Source organism: Lytechinus pictus, chromosome 17 (assembly GCF_037042905.1).
Source record: "Lytechinus pictus isolate F3 Inbred chromosome 17, Lp3.0, whole genome shotgun sequence".
Lineage (NCBI taxonomy): Eukaryota > Metazoa > Echinodermata > Echinoidea > Temnopleuroida > Toxopneustidae > Lytechinus > Lytechinus pictus.
In genome coordinates, this window is record NC_087261.1 from 21,696,895 (window position 1) to 21,717,667 (window position 20,773).

Consider the following 20,773-nt stretch of genomic DNA (forward strand, 5'->3'; position numbering starts at 1 on the left):
ATATAGAGTACCGTACGTGGGTCGCGGAATAGGGGGGGGGGGGGCACGAAAAATATTGTGAGTCACCTATAAGCCAGTTCACGGTTAGCTCATGATCAACTTTTCTCAAATTACCTATGTGATTTTTCATTAGGATAAGCACTATCATTTTCAAATGTAGATGTTGCGTAAGCTTTACCGGTAGAGTATTCAAATTCTAAGAACAAAAGGCATTGTATAGACCAGGTGACTAGAATAGTACATCAGGGATAAAGTTTGGAAATCTGTTTTATTGTCTGCCTTTGGCACATTTGACTATTGTTTAGGCTACTGTCAAATACCAGTGATTATGAAGGCTCTATTTATTACTCTTCAGCTTGGATGTGATAAATATTTTGAAAGGAATACATGAATAATCATCAAATCACAAATGCCTATGTCAGTGAATTTGAAAGCCACCTTCATGGTTGTCTCCAATGACTTTTTCTGCTCGTGCACAGTTTACAACCGTGAACAGGCTTAAGAGGGCGTTCAATATCCATGTGGAAAGCGTCATTTTAATAACTGTTTGTAGGAATTTAAGAAGAACATACGTGTCTCGATGATGCGAGCGCAATTAAAGCGTGAGCTGAATTTTATGTTTGTATTCATATCTGGAAATCAGTAGGCCTACTAGCTTTTTGTAATCTTGCAACGTCTAACCTCATTAAATAATTAAGGCGAGCTATTTTTTTTTATGGGGGGGGGGGGACATTTATTGACCAGGAATTGGAACGTTTTAGGCACCGAATGAAATTTAGAAATTGGATGATGAGGATATAAAAATAATAATAATGATAATAATAATAAATATTATTATTATAATACTAATAATATTAATGATAATGATGATGATAATAATAAAAACAACAACAATGATAGTAATAATAATATATAATAATAATAACAATAATATAAATTTCCGGTTTTTTTTTCAAATCGAGACCTAAAAACAGAATAATTCTAAGCACGCTTCTAAGTATTGTACCATAAACAGATCGTTTTTCACTCTTCAAATATTGCGAGCGTGAGCAGGATTTTTTTTTCATATTAAGAACTGAAAATGGACACATTTTATGAACTGCTTGTAGGAATTCATGAAGAGCATAGCATTTCACGAATCGGGTATTTCGAGCGCGAAGCGCGAGCTGAAAATTTGTTATATTCAGACCTGAAAATTTTAAGGGCTGTTTTTAATAGGAATTCGGGAAGAGCATGATAATATAACAAGGGCGAGCTGTAGTTTATTTTATATCCAGACCTAAAATGTGGATAGATTTAAGTACTTTGTCATGGAAAGTGCGTGTCACCGAGTGTTCAAATCAAAGCGCGAGGATTATTGTTCGACTTAAATAGAGGATGTTTAAGCGTCATTTAATCCTCTTGGACGGTGACATGACCTCACTTGCCATAAAATTGTCCAATCTACATGAATCGTTGATTTCGGGTGAATGAACATCATTTGTTGTGGTGGTGTTTTATTCTGAATCATTAAAAATCTTAATTTTGGTTTTAAAAAATTGAGGTAGAATAATGCCCACTTTCTCAAATCATGTATCATAATACAGTCAATAAAGATTCACTCCTTTTCATGTTATGGCATTTCAAAGATTTGCATCATTCCGGTGAAATAGTTTTACAGGAATGCACGTTTTCATAAATATTCAATGACCAGACTGATGGTGTCATATTATTACCACTTATTCTGTTGTATTTCATTATATGAATTATGATTTTTCAAATTTTGTCCATTAGGAACTTAAAAAAAATGAATTGACAAACTGATTTAGCGCACTAGATACATGTACTCACTGTGTAACTTATTTTTTTTCTATAAGGGAGACATATATCATACATTCATGAAATAATTATGATTTCATGTAATAAGATAAGAAAAAGGAAAGTTGGGATGTGACATCAACATTCCATCTAATGACTAATTATTAATGTGCATAACTCTTAGCTCTTTATGCGCATTAAGCACTCTACAGAGTGGATTTTGCGCTTTGCAAGTCACATTATTATTATAACTGTTTTCACAAAATATTACTAAAGCTCAAGTCCACCTCAGAATAATGCTAATTTTAATTAATAGAGAATTAATAGAGAAAAATCAAACGAGCATAACGATGAAATTAATTTCATCAAAATCGGATGTGAAATCAGAAAGTAACAGTTTAGAGCTTCGCTTATTTTTCACAAAACAGTTATATGCTCAACTCAATGACATGCAAATGAAAGAGTCGATGACGTCCCTCACTCAATATTTATTTGGTTTTTTATTGTTTGAATTATACAATATTTCAATTTTTACAGATTTGACAATTAGGACCAACTTGGATGACTGAACCATAAAATGTTAAAACAGTGGTAATACACACGTCCAGGGAGGAATAACAACAACAACAGGGAGAAAATAAGAATATTTCATAATAATATTTCATATTAATAAATCACAAAAAAAATTGTGACGTCATCAGTCCCATCGTTTGCATACCGACCAGGATGTGAATAGAACTGTTTTATGAAATTAAGCGAAACTTAAAGATGTCATAACTTTCTTATTTTACATCCGATTTTGACGAAATTTTCAGTGTAACGCTTGTTGGATTGTTCTCTTTTTATTCAAATCAAATTTTTGTTGGGATGGACTTGTCCTATAAGCATTAAAATTCAATAAATTTAATCTGATTTTGGATTTGGATGAAATTGTCAGCATTTCGCGTGGTTAAGTTTACTCTATTTATTTAGATATGATTATTTTCAGCCCGGATTGCCCCTTTAAGCTTTAAAATTTGGGGGTCAGGGGGGGGGGGGGGATTCTCCTGAAAATAAACAAGGGGAAATACGTCCCCGGGATTTCTACATATGGTAATAAACATGTCGAAGTCTTAGTTATTGCTGTGAGAACGCTACAATTTATCACAGCAACAGAAACTAACTGTATCAACACAAAATAAACACACATCCACTTGCAAACAGGCAGTATATATACACACCCATTAATCCGAGTCCTACACATTGCAAAAAAAAAAAAAAGGTTATCAATCAAAATTTTAGGGGGGGGGGGACGCAGGAAACAAAATTGACAAAAAAAAGTTATCAACCAAAATTTTAGGGGGGACCACCAATATTTTTTGACAAGCAAAAAAAAAATGGTCCTACATCCACCGTCAAACCAAACACCTTCGAGAAAAAGACCACATATCAACGATTATCACACCCCGCATCAACTGCCTTACAGTTCTACCGGTTTATTGCCAATTGGTCCAATGCCAGTTCATCTTATTAACAACTCGTCTCCTATCATTTGGCCTACCATCAGTTCGTCCACTATCCACATGGTCTAGTTGCCATTTCGTCCACTCACCATTTCGTCTTGTAACCAGTTGGTCCAATAGCCATTTAGTCCATAAACCATTTGGTCTTATTGGATAAGTGTTAACTGGACTAAATGAATGAAAAGAAAATGGGTATTAGACCAACTATTTACTAGACAAAATGGTCATTAACGAACGGGTGATTAGACAAAGTGATTATTGGACCAAATGGTTGTTAGACGAAATGTTGATGGACGGAATGGCATTATACAAAATGAAGGTAGACCAAAGGTGTTCCTGCAGCTATATGTTGGGGTGTTTGCGAATGCATCGTGATACTTGTCAACAAACAGACTGTTGGACTATTGACTTGTTTCTCACCAATAATTTTATTTCATCTATATTTTGGTCTTCAGCTATATATTGTATTGCCATGTTATTCTTAAGATTCTAGGGAAGACCAAAATTGTGCCAAAAGAAACATTATAACTATAACCTTTTTTTTTTTATATCTAAAGGACCAAATAAATGGCGACAGGAACAATATAAAAGTGAACCAACTTGAATAAAAAAAAAACATACACGTACTAATTCTATACAACAGGAATGTCGACAGAGCGGTAGCACTCTTGAGTGAGCTCCTGAAAACATACTATATTTTGGTGGAAAATTACATGCCTACTTGGATCAAATATTGCCAAAATGGACGTTAGACAGAAAGAGTACAATCTACGGGGGCAAGTCTCAGGTAAAAAAGCCAACAATACTGGATCTAAAAGGAGGGAAACTGGTCAGAAAAAAATTGGAATCGCAAGCCACGATACGCATGACGCCCACGGGGGGGGGGGGGGGGGGGGCCACTAACATTGACGAGTGGATACCATGCGCGACCAAAAAACACGTAAAAAGGATGTCTTTTTCAAGATAGGGCACGTTACGTACGTAACTTGATAAGGGTGTCAAAAACACAAAAATAATAAAAAAAAGGTATCTATTTCGCTAGGAAAGCTACGTGTTTAGGGTCAAATTTGAGGGGATGATAAAACAAAATTAAAATGTTTTATAAAGGATGTCCTTTTTGCCTCAATACTACGTGTTTAGAGTCCGATTTGCACGAGGTGTGGAAGGTGGGGTCGTATATAACCAAATGATGTGTATTAAAAGGTAAAACCAACGACCGAAGGACCCGTGACTAAATATTCCTGTACTTGTTTAGGGGTTCATTTCAGGGAATACTTGCCAAGAGTATCGTTTTGTTTCCAGTACTTGTTAAGGGTAGGGTTTCACACGCCAATACGTGTTAAGGGGTGTATTTTCAGAATATGGAAAATACGTGTTTAGGGTGCTTTTCGAGACCGCATGGTCGCGCATGGTATCCACTTGTCAATGGAAGTGCCCCCCCCCCCCCCGGGATGACGCCACGTTGCCTCAGGGTGCCATGGCTGGCGCCAATTTCGCCGATACCTCCCGCACGTCCAGCACCAGTACGGTGCACGATGTAAATGGACCGCCGACCCCCAACGCGGTACCGTACGGAATTAATGGCATTCATGAGCGACATTAGAGACATGTTTACCAGGAATACCAGCTTCACCTCTCAGGTAAATACCAAACTTGATACGGTTGTTACTGAGATAACGAATTTGAAAACTGAAATGGAAGCAACAAAAAAGGTCATTTCTGACATAGAAACTAGTCTAACAAATACATCTGGGGCCCGTTTCATAAAACATTTGCCGCAGCGGCAACTCCCATTTTCTGCGGCAAATCTGTGTTTCTGCGGCAAATCTTAAAACAGCGTCAAGTTTCCGTTTCATAAAACTTTGCCGCAGATACTTTCTGCGGCAAATGACAATTTCAGCGGCAATATTTGACGCAGCTCAAGGAGCTGCGGCAAATGACAATTTCTGCGGCAAATTTGACGCAGCTATTTGAGCTGTGTCAAATATTGCCGCAGAAACAGCTTTTTCATCAAAATACCAACAATTTTGAGGGCCTAAGAGCCATATTGGTCAATTTTTTGATGATTTTGATTTGATAAATTGCTTTTTGTCATTCTAAATAGAAAATACATGTATTTTTACTCATTGACAAATAAAAAGTAGATCTTTATTGAATCATCATTCATTCTTTTTAAAGTCAAATTTATTTCAATAAATAGATACAGAGGGAACATACATTGTGTTCCTGCAAATTTACACTTTCAAAAAAGCTTTCCTTTATCCTGTAAAAGAATGAACAAATGATGTCTCATTTTGTAAAAGATGTTTCCTCATTGGCTTTTGAGTTTCAATTAAATTCATTTCATAAGTGCTGTTGGTTTTTGCTGATGTGCTTGTTGAAACTCTTGCTGAAGTTGTGGTTGCTGTTAATGTTCCCGGAGTGGTTGTTGGACATCTTGATGTTGTTGAGGTTGCCGGTGTGGTTTTTGCACCTCCTGCAGAAATTGTTTATGCTGCTGTTGTTGTTGCTGTTGGTCAATGCTGTCGTTACATCTCCTGTGTGGTTGCTGCTGTTTTTGCTCCTGCTGCTGTTCATGTGATTGAAGTACCTGAAATAGAAATTAATTTATAATGCATATAAGCAAGATACCAAAGTTATTCCTAATTTCATTTTCATTGTTAACCCTTAATAGACTGGGGGGGGGGGGGGGTGGAGGCATCTTTCGATACTTTGCAAGATTTCTCCAAATGGACAAGATCCTCAGGCGCCCCCCGGGATGATCTACCAGAATAGCCTCACCTAGTAAGGTTTATTAACAGGCTTTTGTACTCATTACATTCAGTTGATTTTGCATCAACTCAATTCAACAAATGAATGTAAAGGGTCTACCAGTAAAACAAAATTATGTGAGCTACTCGGGTAATCTACCTGAGTCCTATTACTCCTTTACTGACAAATTAATAATTAAAAATATGATGAAGTGAATAACTAGCATCTATGTCTTTGCAGTAATTTGACATGTTGCATCTTAGGTGGTAGTGGTGGGGGTCAATAATTATAGAAATGCAGAATATTCATGTACCACTTTGGCAAGAGAAAGCAAGTCACATTATCTACCAATGATTGATATTGGTTTGTCGTTTTTGCAGCTGTAAAAGAAATATATATCAATTTAACACCTTGAACTTAGAGTTTAATTCTAAAATATGGACTGGATTCTTGACGAAGAGCAAATCAAGAAGACAAAAATCATTCAAATTGTTATCATGTGACATACTTCCTATGCCAAAGTGAATCAGAATTATAATCAAGAGTGTTTAACTTACAGGTGAAATCACATTTCTAGGCTCTTTGTATGGCTCTCCAAACCCTTCAGTCATTGATTTTGGCATGGCTTTCTGATACTATCTTGTGTCTATCTGGAAATGTGGACAAAGCCTCACCTGAAGGAATAAATTAAATTGAAATTTTCAAAAAATGTTTGGCACTTTTTTTTCTCACATGTATACATTGCATGTATATCAAAAGAAAGTTTTTATCATGGGGGGGGGGGGGAGGGGTAAAGGGATCAAGATGGGTTAATATGATGAACAAAAATGCAAACATGCAACAATAGATAATATATAAGGAATCTCTGGTTGAGAAACATCACTTCATATGCTATGCAATTGTTCCTCATAATTTATCTTGCACACACATGTACACGTAGTGAGGGAGAGAGAGAGAGCGTTGTCATCGTACATGCAAAAAGTATTAAATCCATCACTGGTGTATAGATGAGGGGGCAATGCCCCCCCCCCGCAATGTTTCATGACCAACAAAAAAAAAAGGGAATGGGAAAGGGTGAAATAGTCTATTATTTTCTGATTACGTCAAAATCTTTCTAAAAATTTGATTTCTGTATTTAAAAGTTCAACAATTTTGCTCACTCCCTTCGCTCTCTTGCATCTTTGGAGAACTTTTGTTCCATCCGCCATATTTAGCCCTCTCAAAATATTTGGCTCATTACGCCACTGAAATCCATTGTAAGGATTTTATATTTTAATGTAAACCTAATCTAACCCTAATAAGACTGCCAGGGTATTTTGGAGGCAGGAAAGATAGGGGGGGTGGGGGCCCTCAAGATCTTGACCGTTAATTGCGCATTTGTGAAAAAATGCAACATGCCTGTCACAGATGAAAAAATTGTATATTTGATCGTTCTAAAATTATTCAAATTTATTTGTAATTAATAAATTTTACTTATTCATGCATGAAATTAGAATTTGGCTGGAAATCTATAAACAAAGCCCTTGAAGTGTTTTTTTTTTGTTTAGACACATAAACGTTAAATGATATCAAATTCCATTCATCTGTATTTTTTTTTTCTGAAGTATTTCTTTGTTTTTTTTTTATACTTTTTTTTTGATATTGTTGACAAAATTTTCTGATCATAAGCAACTTGAAAGTAATTGATTTTAATCAGTAAAAATAAAAATTACCGGTATGATACAATTATGAATTTGGGCTAGAAACAGAATTTGCATTGGATTTGTTCATGAAATCACATTTTAAAGTAATTCTGACATGTACTTACACAACGTTGCGTAATTACAGAACCGGGTACCCATGTGTCACAAATTTTGTCTGAAAACTCATGAATCTTTAAAATAAAGGCATATAATGACGCGGCACCATCTTTCACGTTGTGGATTTATCGCGAAAATTTTTGAGCCCCCCCCCCACCGCCTTTTTAGGGTTAAATCAGATTGCACATCATGATGGGTTTTACTGATATTCATTCTGCAACCCATATTTCAAAGACTATCCATCATATCTGACATTGATTTTTACCTGTGGCTGCATGTTAGTCTCTGCTTTTCTACAACTGTGGCCAAATATTCTGCAACAAGTTCATTAGATGGGCCCTTGGCATTTTTCTTATTGTAGGAGACCGGCAGCCCTGGCTTTGAAGTTCCTGGTCTATCCTTCTCCAGCTGCAATATCTGGTCAGTTGAGGACTTGGGGGCTTTGTGTCAGGAGTGGTCTTGGTAGTGGCGGTGGCAATGGTGATGGCAGTGGCAGAAGCAGACTTGGTGGTGGTGGCATTAGTAGCACTGATGGTGGTGGCAGCAGTGGTGGTGGTGACTGCAATTGCAGCATTGTTGATGGTGGTATACGCCTCATCACGACCAACATTTGCTCCTGCTGCCATCTATTATGTTTTAAGTAGAATAAACATTAAAACATTTGATTATTAACACATCAACTTCAGAACACTAGTATATTGATAATAAAACTTGTAGATATAGCAGTCAAAGCATAAAATGAACTTCCACAGAAGAGTACATGTACCTTCTTCTAATAGAATTTCAGACCACCTTGAGGATGTTATGCTCAAAGCAAGGTTTTTATTTGACAACATTGGTCAAAGAGGAACATGGATTTAAATCTCAGAATACAACTCGTATCATTGGTTGATCAATAGTACTGTACAATACCCCATTCAGATATACGTTGACCAATTATTTCTTGTTGAAACACATATGTCTTTGTTATCAATCTTGTAGGGTATAGAGAGCATGCTGATTCTATAGCTATCAGTGTTGTGTACCGAGGACGGCCTCGGGACCAGAATTTGCGTCCTCGGCCTTGAAGCCTTATGTCTCGGCCTCGGTCGCTCTGTCTTGATGTCTCGGCTCCGAGGCCTGACAAATGCAGTCATTTCCAGCACATAAATTGTGTCCATCATCAACGCAATGTGAATTTCTAATGCACACACTATTATTAGATCTAGATTCCACCCCACCCCCCCCTCTCTATAGATTTTATATATACCGGTAATATATATATATTTTGCCTGTTTTTTAAATTTATTCTATTCATTTATTTTCAATTTTTTACATTCATTTATTCATTTATTTTTTTTTCTTGAGGGGGGGTCAATGGACCCCCCTGGCATCAGTGCATCGGACCCTCCGTCGCCTTTTAGTCGGGTTTCCATCCGTACGGATTTGCCTCCCAGCATGAAAAGAGAAAGAGGAAGATTGGCAGCAATTGCATACAACATTCGTAAGAACAATAACCTGTCAACCAGGATCAAAGTCACTGGAACCAAGATTTTGATACAAACACGCAAACCTGTAAAGAATGGAGGCACGCCAGATCGTTGGGCTAATTGGTCCGAGTAATCTTCATCCAAGAGCACCCATATAATATATTTGATTTTGTTTATACATCATCATGTGAGTAAACATCTTAAAAATATTCACATGATCATTCGCTACATATTGGCCTTTTTGGTTTACCCCCACCCCCAATAAAAAAAATGATTAGAATTCAATATATTTATCATAATTGGTAAACTAATAAGAAAAATGACATATCCTCCCTCTATTTATGAAACAAGCTTTTTCATAATAGTAGCATAACAAAATCAGTTTGTATTCAGCTTATTTAATTGCAAAACATACTAAGGTAATTTTTTTTCCTTTTTCATACAGAAAAATTCATGTATACATGCTAACACAATCTGCTTGAATAAAAGAAAGAATACTTTTCACTTTACAGGCAATATAATAAAAAAATAAAAATAAAAAAAACCTATGAGATTTTTCTCTTTTTCATGAAGTAAATTAGTGTACACTTGAGCTGAAATTTTCACAAATTATAATTCTATATTTGTTTATTCTTTATTTCAACAACTTCAATTCTACTTGTGTAATATGATCGACAGATCACTGACTACACGGTTATCTGGTTACAATGGAATTTCATTGCTAAATATATCATTCCTAAACAAATTTAAAATTTATTTATTTAATTTTTTTAAATAAAACTTCCTACACTTCCTGTACTACTTGTCGTTGCAGGTACAATCTGAATTTGGTTTCTCTATTTTGCTGGAAATTACATGTAGGTAGGCACCATAAAAAATCTTTATGCTACCTATTCACATTCATATTCTGGTTAAAATAAAATCATGAACTTTTCTCATTTTTTTAATGAATAATTAGGCAAAGGGCTCTGCTAAAATTTCAACTTAATGAGGAAGTATCAGAGTGTTAAGGTCTATATCAGATTGTGTCATGGTAGGGCTGGCTTGCTTATTTTGAACAGCAACATACCTTTAAATAAGTCGTGTCCTAATGCTTGTATTGTATCTATTTAATACTATCCAGTATATATACTATCCAGTAGAGTATTTGAGTCACTATTGAATTGCTAATATTGTGGAATGTTAATTTGTGGACGCTCATGCACGTACAGCCTATACCAACAATCTATGAAAAAGCCACAATGAGAAATCAGTGAATTCCAACCTGCCAATATACGCGTCATCAGTCTCAATTTGAATGAAAATGAATCCCAAAAGATAAACTCTTTGTGCATTGAACTTGAAAATGATTTAACACCCACCGCTGTATTTATTCATGAACACTTTGTATGAACGAATGTTTACTTCATATCTACTCCAGATTTTGTACGCTATACCATTTTTTCTCATTGTGGTTGGATCATGACAAACTATATAATGGAAGTCCGCAGATCGCCGAAAACATCGTATCCTTAGCAGACGCTATCTCAGCGAATGGCTGTGAAGTTGGCTTGTCCAGTATAATTCACCGCAGGTGGGAATCAGCTCATCAGAGACGCCGGGTTGATGTGGTAAATGAGCGACTGAAGAGAGCTTCACGTGAAAGGGGATGGGGTTTCATCGACAACAACAACATCGGTGACAGGCACCTTGGTAAGGATGGAGTACATATAAATAAGGCAGGACAAGCTGTTCTAGCCTCAAATTTTCGACGCTTCATAGAGCGACTTCGAGGGCAAGCTCCACTTGATCAGAAGTTGACATACGCTGAAGCTCTGATGGGATCTTCAACGCAGGATTTCGAGGTGATTCCACCGAGAGGGAGGCTGAAATCAACCCCGGTCCATCCTTGGCTTCCACAGACGAAATATCAACAGGGGTGGCACGAGTATCTACGTTTCATCAAAGCAACATGCAGCTAAACTATGTCTCTAACTGTGGTGAATCTTGTGGAAACCGTGACGAATCTTATTCAATATCACCATCATTTTCTCGTAACTCTTCACAAGTTGGTAATGAGACTTTTAATCACCTTGATACTTCCAGTAGGCCTACTCACATGATCTGAGAAAAGGTAAAATTAATCAGTTAGTAAATGGTTCAGTTCCTAGTTTTAGAAATAGGGGCTTAAAATTTGCTCATTTGAATATTCACAGTTTAATTGCTAAAATTGATGAACTTAGATTACTTTTGAGAAATTCATCATTTGATGTTGTCGGATTGAATGAAACACTTTGCGACTCAATGATTGATGATTCTGAATTGCGTATTGATGATTATGTCTTATTAAGTAGAGATCGTACGAGACACGGAGGTGGTGTGGCTGTATACATATCGAAGAGGTTCAATTACAAAAGAAGGGATGATCTGATTTCATCAAATTTAGAATGTATTTGGTTTGAATTGCATTATCCAAACAAGTCTCCAATTATGGTTAGGGAGTTTTATAGACCTCCGAATTCTCATGTTGATTTCTTTGAAGAATTAGACAGAAACTTGGACGCTGCTCTCTTGGAAGATATGAGCAGTATTATTTTGGGCGATTTCAACTGATTGTATGCTACAACAAAATGATGTCAATGGGGAAAAATAATGTTTTATACAAATATGTACGGGCTGAGTCAGCTAATTGATACTGCTACAAGAGTTACAAATACATCTGCCACTTTAATATATTTGATATTTGTATCAGACAAAGAACTATACAGTGAATGGGGAATATTTGAAACTAGTATAAGCGATCATTATTTGGTGTATACAATTCGCGATTTCAGTGCTAAGATGTATAAAGATTTCGAATATGCAGAATTTCGTTCATTTAAAAACCTTGATGAGGAAACATTTTATAGTGAATTGAGAAATATTCATTGGCAGGTCGTAAAAGATATAGATGATGTTGATGTTGCTTGGGATGTATGGTTGACTTTTTTCAATGATGTAATCAACAGGCACATTCCCTTTTGTAAAAAGCGGATAAGAAAAAAAGCTTGTCCTTGGATAGCTGACGAGGTCGTCAAGCTAATGAAGGAACGTGATAAGGTTCTAAAAACAGCTAAAGCTAACAAAAATAATGATATTTGGGACACATACAAATTTCTGAAAAATAAAGTTATTCATCTTATGAGAAAAAGTAAAAAATAATATAATGCAAACCAGTTTTCACAAAATCATAACAATAGTAAGAAAATGTGGAGATGTTTGAGAGAACTTGTGCCCAAGTCATTACCTATTTCTCCCAACACCATAAACGTAGATGGAACAGATGTATCGGGCAATGCAAATATTGCTGAAGCATTTAATGAATTTTTCATTTCAAATGCTATTAATATTACTAAGGACCTGCAAAGGGATACGTCTCAACAGAGAGTTCAAGTAGAAGATGATACAAATGTTGGTTCAATTCACTCTCAATTTGATCTAAAGTTGATTACTAGAGATTTTGTTTTGAAACAGATTGATAATCTAAGTATAGATAAATCAACTGGGGAAGATCATGTCAGCTGCAAACTTTTAAAGATGACAAAAAATGTTATCGCAGAGTCCCTTTGTGATATTATTAACAAATCCCTTTCTACTGGAGTTGTTCCTCGTGAATGGAAAAAGGCTCGGGTAGTACCAATATTTAAATCTGGTGATATGTCTTCGTTGAATAACTACCGCCCCATTTCTATATTACCAATCGTGAGTAAAATTTTAGAAAGGGCTGTTCACCAACAGCTAAGTGAATTATTGGACGTGAATGATTTATTACACCCAAATCAATCTGGTTTTCGGCCTATGCATTCAACAACTACTGCCCTTGCAAAACTTGTAAATCAGTGGTCGTTAAACATTGATAACAATTTAATTTCTGGAGTTGCGTTCATAGATCTTCGGAAGGCCTTTGATACCGTGGACCATGAGCTGCTTTTAAAGAAATTAGCTTGCATTGGTTGTAGTAATAGGACTATCACTTGGTTCAAATCATATTTATTTGATCGACAACAAGTGACACAATTCAAAGGAGCCAAATCGCATCCTTCAATCGTCAAATTAGGCGTGCCACAAGGGTCAATTCTAGGTCCCCTTTTATTTTCAATATTTGTTAATAGTTTACCTGAATGTATTCATGAAGGTATTATAGATATGTACGCTGACGACACGACACTTACCGTCAGTGCGAATGATGCGACAGTTTTGGAAGAAAAATTAACTGTTGCATTAATCAGCTCGTCCTCAACACTGAAAAAACTTGTGTCATGATAATAGGTTCTCGTGCTAATCTCAGGAAAAAAAATTCTTTCACGATTCCGTTAAACGGTGATTTGATAAATAGAGTTCAATTCACCAAATGCTTAGGAGTTTTAAAAGATGGAAGAACTGAAATGGTCAAAACAAATTGAAAATGTATGTACACCCCCTTACAAAAAAAAATTGCTGGTTTACCATTGGAATACCATTCGGAAGTACCAGTGGAATACCATTCGGAAGTTCAGAAGTACCATTCGGAATACCATTCGGAAGTACCAGTGGAATACCATTCGGAAGTACCAGTGGAATATTCATCTGGAGTATACCAGTGGAATACCATTTGAAAATACCATTCAAAATGTATCATTGGTACCATTCATCCACCATTGAAATGTACCATTCGATCTAATTTACATTTTTCGGACAAATTTGCATATCAATGGTAATGAATGGTACAATTCATCCACCATTGAAATGTACCATTCAACCTAATTTACATTTTTCGGACAAATTTGCATATCAATGGTAAATGAATGGTACCATTCATCCACCATTGAAAATACCATATAAATTGTACCATTGGTACCATTCATCCACCACTGAAATGTACCATTCGACATACCATTCACAATCCACCATTCATCTACCATTAAAACACCATTCACAATCCACCACTCGTCTACCATAGACATACCATTCACAGTCTACCATTCATCTACCATTGAAACACCATTCACAATCCACCACTCGTCTACCATAGAAATACCATTCACAGTACACCATTCATCTACCATTGAAACACCATTCACGTGTCCACCACTCGTCTACCATAGAGACCACCATTGAACAACCATAGATAATCTACCATTGGGCTACCATAAAGTGCACCATTGGTCTACCATAAAAAGTGTACCATTGGTCTACCATAGATAGTTTACCATTGGTCTACCATTGGGTTACCATAAATAATCCACCGTTGGTCTACCATACAGAGTCTACCATTGGGTTACCACAAATAATCCACCATTGATCTACCATACACGATCTACCACGATTTGCCACCATTCAGTTCCATAGGCTTACGATTGAACAAAATGAACTATTTGTCTACTATTTAACTACTATAATTAGTATAACACTCAATTTTTTATTTATGGCAAACTAGTGAATAGTTGGCAAAAAGTAGACAGTGTATACTATTACAAATTGAGTTATTGGTAAATATAAAGCGAGCATGATAAATGCAGACAACGTAGTACAAATTTTGTTCAATATATACAGTCAATAATAAATATAAGTACATAAATTATATACCAAAAGATAACAAAAGGGTATGATTTTAATTTAAACTTTCAATAACATCTTTTATTTCTAGAAAAAAAGCAATATAAATATATCACATGGCTCTGCACCTTTGCATAAAAAATACTGTATCTTTGTCTTTGGTACATGAATACAAACATAACCTAAAATGTATGATTTTTTTACACTGTGATCCCAAAAATTTGAGCTATCGACAAAAAAGTAACATGCTAAACAGAAAACTGCCTCCAACATTTCTATATAAATTGGTAGTTAAAACATGAAGTAGAAACTTACACCTTTCACACACTGACAAATATATATACATGTATATACACATCTAAAATACAATAGCATGTGCTTGCTATGTCAAATTAATGTTCAACCTTTTGATTACTAACTGCTCATTCCGCTGTCTTGACCAGAAATGAAGTTTAACATGAATAATGAAGAACATACATGTAATTAGAAATGCTTCAGCCAGATTTCAAATACCATATAATGCTAGTTTATATGTTCATACTTCAGCCTATTAAAATGGGCATTAACTGTACAAAAATCACCCGGTTGAATATTCAAATTATTGAAAGTTGACTTAAAAATGCAAGTTTTCCTGTACTAAATGTCCTGCCCATTTTTTTCTGATATCTCAGAACGATGTTATATTTTACTTTTACATATTTTCTTATATTTTACTTGTACATTTTTTCATCAGTGAAACAATGATATAAAATTATTTTATGTACAAAATCCTTGGTAATGTTTGTTAGTTGATGGCATTGTTGGTGTGGAATCATGCTCATCTTATAAACAAATAAATTATGGGGGTGGGGTTTATAATGCTTGGCAGAGTTTGTATTGCATCATGTCCAAGAACAGAGTTGTATCATTAAAATATAAATATGAACTGTATCTAAAAATGCAGCATAATACATACTTTGTATATATACCAGGTCTAGAAGTTTATATATTTGGCAAGGTATTCTTTAAAGAGATAGAGAGAGCTAGCTTTGCTTACAACTTAGAGTTAGACATTATATTTCTTATCTTGCTGGAGTTAAATCACTGATGTTACACATCACAAAACACTTTGTTTAAAGATGATGCTGGGTAAAAATTGCACTGAATAAAATTTCTGAAATTATTTATGTGGGGGGGGGGGGGTAGAATAATTGACACAAAGCTGAGGGACAGAAGGGCCTACATAATGGAGTTTCCTTCAGTGCCCCCCCCCCCCCTCCTGGCCATCCCTATGTGCATACAGAGTATTATATAGCATATTATAATTCACAACAGTTTGGCAAAAATTAAAGAATAAGTTCCTGTGTTACCATACCTAATTAATCCCACTTTGTCACTGAAAAATGAGCTCTGAAAATTCTTTGGCAATCAATGGTTCCTCCCCCGGAAGAACCAAACATTAATAGTTTGTTACATAACTTTTGTTTTCTATAGGAATGATACTTCAATAAAAATATACTTGACAAAGTTACTTGAAAAAAAGGAAGACAATTTGTTTTATTATGACAGTCAACTCATATGCATTTACAGTATTCAGGCAGTGTTTTTGTTGAGGAATGTGGGTTCCTTTCCAAAGATTGAGGAAAAACTGATTTCACTGGAAACGTAATTTGTATATGTTACAAGAAATGTTTGATAGAAATGGTATGAATACCCGAGACCACACAAATATACAGACTGTTATCATACATAAAATTCACATCATTGTGGGCATTACCGTAGTAAGAATTACACAAATGAGGTACCTTTTGAACAGTTCTAACACGCCCAAGCATAGCCCTGGAAATTTAAACTATTTCAAATCAAAATGTAAGATGACGACAATGTTCGACTTCGTTGATCGACTAAAGTTCGATGATCAAGTTGACGAATAAGATGACGACAATGTTCAATGATCAAGTTGACGAATAAGATAATGATGAAGTTCGACTTCGATGTCGTTGATCGACTAAACTTCGATGATCAAGTTGACGAATAAGATAATGACAAAGTTCGACTTCGATGTCGTTGATCGACTAAACTTCGATGATCAAGTTGACGAATAAGATAATGACAAAGTTCGACTTCTATGTCGTTGATCGACTAAACTTCGATGATCAAGTTGACGAATAAGATAATGATAAAGTTCGATGTCGTGATTGACTAAAATTCGATGATGAGGTTGACGAGTAAGAATAAGATAATGTTCGATGTCGTGGAACTCTAAAGCTAGAAAGTCAAAAAGGGGCCTAAGCTTTCGATCCTAGCAGAATCTTCGTCGGAGGCAAAATGACAAACATATAAAGTAGAACAACCATAATATAGACCACAAACAAGCTACAGCAACACTAGAAACGAGACAAAAGGGGCATTAGTGAGTAGAGAAGACCAATCAGGTTAGTGAAGGGGATGAAAGAAAAGGAGTAGGCAGACACAAAGGAAAGTTAGTGTAAGTCCAGTAAAAGCCCTCAAGCCAAGAGGGATTAAGATAATGAGGCAGGCAACATCAAACAGGATCTGGAACAAAACAGTGATAGAGGTATGAATAACAAGAGAATTAGTGAAAGGTGGCTAAAAAAAAAAAAAAAAAAAAAAAAAAAACCTGTATATGTGAAAAAGAGGAAGCAAATTGCCTAAAAAGGTAAAAGCAAATATAAAAGAGAGGGGGTGTATTATGAAGAAACCATAGTATACATGTAAATAAGCAAATGTGGTAAATCTAAAAGAGGTGAGTGGAGAAAAAATATATATATAATAATTATTATATCGACTGAATAAGGAAGGAAAAAATGGAGCTGAGCTTGTATGAGATATGGGAGGAAAGTAGAGGAAGAAACTATAATGTAACTATTCAAAAGAGCTGAGGGGAAAAAATATATGTATATATAAATTGAAAGTGGATCGGAAAGAATAATCAGTCGTTCCCCTCTTGGATGTTCAGGCCATGAGGTTGGGTGGTGCGAAGTCGTCTCATCCAGAGCTTCTCTCTGCTAGTACGGACTGAGTCAGGACGGGTACCTAAAGATTCGATGCCCTGTAGCATCATGTCAGTGATGGAGTGGTTGGGGAGGTTAAAATGGCGGCCAACTGGAGTGTCCAGCTTTGCTGTGTTGACGGTGGATCTGTGCCCGTAGAATCGTTTCTTGAGTGTGGTCTTGGTTTCCCCTATGTATTGTACCCGACAAACTCTGGAAGTGATGAGATATACAACATTAGTGGTAGAACTCTAAAGCTCTATGATGAGGTTGACGAATAAGACAGGGGCCGCGGAACGGTTTTCAAAGTGGGGGGGGGGGGGGGGGCTGAGCCAAAAGTGGGGGGCTGACCATGCTAAAAATCACAATCATATGGTCATTTTTACGTTTTTGTACAACAGTACACGGTTTTGGAAAAAAAGTGGGGGGGGGGGACTGAAGCCCCCCAAGCCCCCCCCCCTCCCCGCTTCCGCGGCCCCTGTAAGACAATCCCGACCTTTCGTTTGAGGACGCGCACGCTTATTTACGACGGTAGTTCATTTTGGAAGAGACTTTTTGGGCCCGTCATCATGGTCGTAAAACTCTGTCCTGCAATGCAAATTGTGTGACATGAGATTATTTTTTTCGTTTCGCATCTGCGACGGAAACATTCAATATGCGTTTCGTGTGCAAAATTCTGGTTGCTACTATGGTAACAGTGATATATCCGATTGAGGACGACTTTCCAATGCCACATTTGACTCCTCCTAGAGCTCGAGAGGCCGCCCGGGGGGCCCACTTCCATTGATTAGTGGATACAAGGAGCGAACACGCGTTATAGGGGACAGAGTGGGCAGGTAAGTTACTTATAGGCCTATGTAACGTAATAAGGGTGTCAAAAGGATGTTTAAAATGCTGAAAAAAGGGATATATATCCAATACTTGTAGGGTTTCACAAGCCAAATACTTGTTAAGAGATGCTTTTTCATAATATGGAAAAGAATTGATTCCCTTGTTTAGGGTACTTTTCGAAACCTCATGGTCGTGCCTGGTATCCACTCATCAATGGAAGTGGTCCCCCCGGAATTTGAATCTAATCCCCCATTTCTGGGGAAAGTAAAACATAATGCCCATTACATCGTGTGCGAGAGGCATATCGTTTGTGTAGAAGGAGTAAACAAAAGAAACAAAAGAAACAAAAGAAACAAAGAAACAAAAGAAACGAGTTCAAACGTATTGCATACGCTGTGCACATATCAACGCGTGCGAAATTTTCGGCTGGAGAGGTTGATCTGACCCATGAAATCAATTGCCAGTGATCCACCAATAATCCACATTAAATGTAATATCGATTCGATGGACTGTAATGATCTATATCTAAGCCTTCATTCAGTAAGTTTTTCCTCACTCAATATGTACTCGATTTGTTTGAAAAACCACTTTCTTATCCATGTCATAATCTATTTTAGGTCCTGCATTTCGAATATCTCCAGCCATCAGTCGTAATATACATGCATGTATGGTGGGTGTCGCGGAAAAGGATTTTGCACACGAAAAACAGATCTGTCGGGCCTGTAACCCCCCTGTAACACAAAGCTTAGCATTGATTGTAGAGCAGTTTTCTACGTTTGATTCTATTGATTATAATGCACAATCAATCTTAAAAATCAAGTGTATGATTAAGCGTTAACTTTTGTGTTAGGGGACCCTAATATTAGCGTCCGTGAGGACTGCGAAAGGTCCCGAATGTTCGATGATGAGAAGACAATTACTAAGAGCAGTCGAAATTCAAGTCCATCGCTCAATGAGAAACTAGTTCAAAGTAAATAGATGGCGAAATAAATCAATGAAATGAAGTTTGATGATTATTGTTCTCAAATGGCAAACCGAGATCAGTGCATTGAGCGAAGCTACCAAGACGAAGAAAACTTAATGAACTGAGCTAAGAGCAGAGCCCTTGTTGACCAAACGCTAATTCTCGAACTTCTGGGGATCATTCCCCACAATCAGCCAAATTTTCTACCAAACAAGACTTTCGTCCAATCAGATTGGTGTAAAACGCACCAATCAGAAAGCTTAAAAAATCCGACCAATCACAGCTAAACAATACAGAAAGGAAAAATGTCCGAGAAGGACTCAAATGTGTTTGCTATTCATCAAAAATCTATCCATATAAAAAGACTATGCTAGCCAGACATCTAGAATAAGACTAAGGACAATAATTAAAAATTTCTCTATCTAATACAATTTCTTAAAGAAACAAATGGATAACTACGAGTTACAAGAATAAAATTACCTCCAAAAGTTGACTTAGCACACCAGGAACGTACATCGCTACCGCAACCACCGCCAGTCAAGGAAATGTCAGAAGAAAGGAATGCGCGCGTCCAAAAAAAGGCACGTGCGTGGCGAGAAACAACCAAAAGTCACGTGGACCTAAAAAGGTCACGTACAGAGCGTGGGATTATTTTATTGTTTATAAACAAAGGAGCTGAACGAAAATATTAAAAGGTCAAAAGAACTAGGTGGTTGCGCTAACGGAATTAAAACCAAAATGAGCCTTATTTACAAGTCTATATAAACTACAATATTATTTAACAAACAGACAACAGCTAACACGAGCTGCTACAATACCATTCACCATACGGACTACCATTAAACACCATTCACCACACATACTTCTACCATTTGAACACTGGCTACCATTGACATCACAATTGAAATACCATTCACCATACACACTACCATTGAACACCATTCACCGCACATACTTCCACCAGTGGAACACTGGCTACCATTGACATCACAATTGAAATACCATTCACCATACACACTACCATTAAACACCATTTACCACACATACTTCTACCATTTGAACACTGGCTACCATTGACATCACAATTGAAATACCATTCACCATACACACTACC

General features: G+C 36.5%; 1 long non-coding RNA gene across 1 annotated transcript; it reads right to left on the bottom strand.

Moving 5' to 3' along the window:
- Positions 1-5,465: 5,465 nt before the first annotated feature.
- Positions 5,466-9,031, bottom strand: LOC129279166 (uncharacterized). Its single transcript, XR_008586310.2, has 3 exons — positions 8,115-9,031; positions 6,608-6,724; positions 5,466-5,889 (listed from the first exon to the last, which is right to left on the bottom strand). It is a non-coding gene; the product is annotated as an uncharacterized LOC129279166 (long non-coding RNA).
- Between the last annotated feature and the right edge of the window lie 11,742 nt (positions 9,032-20,773).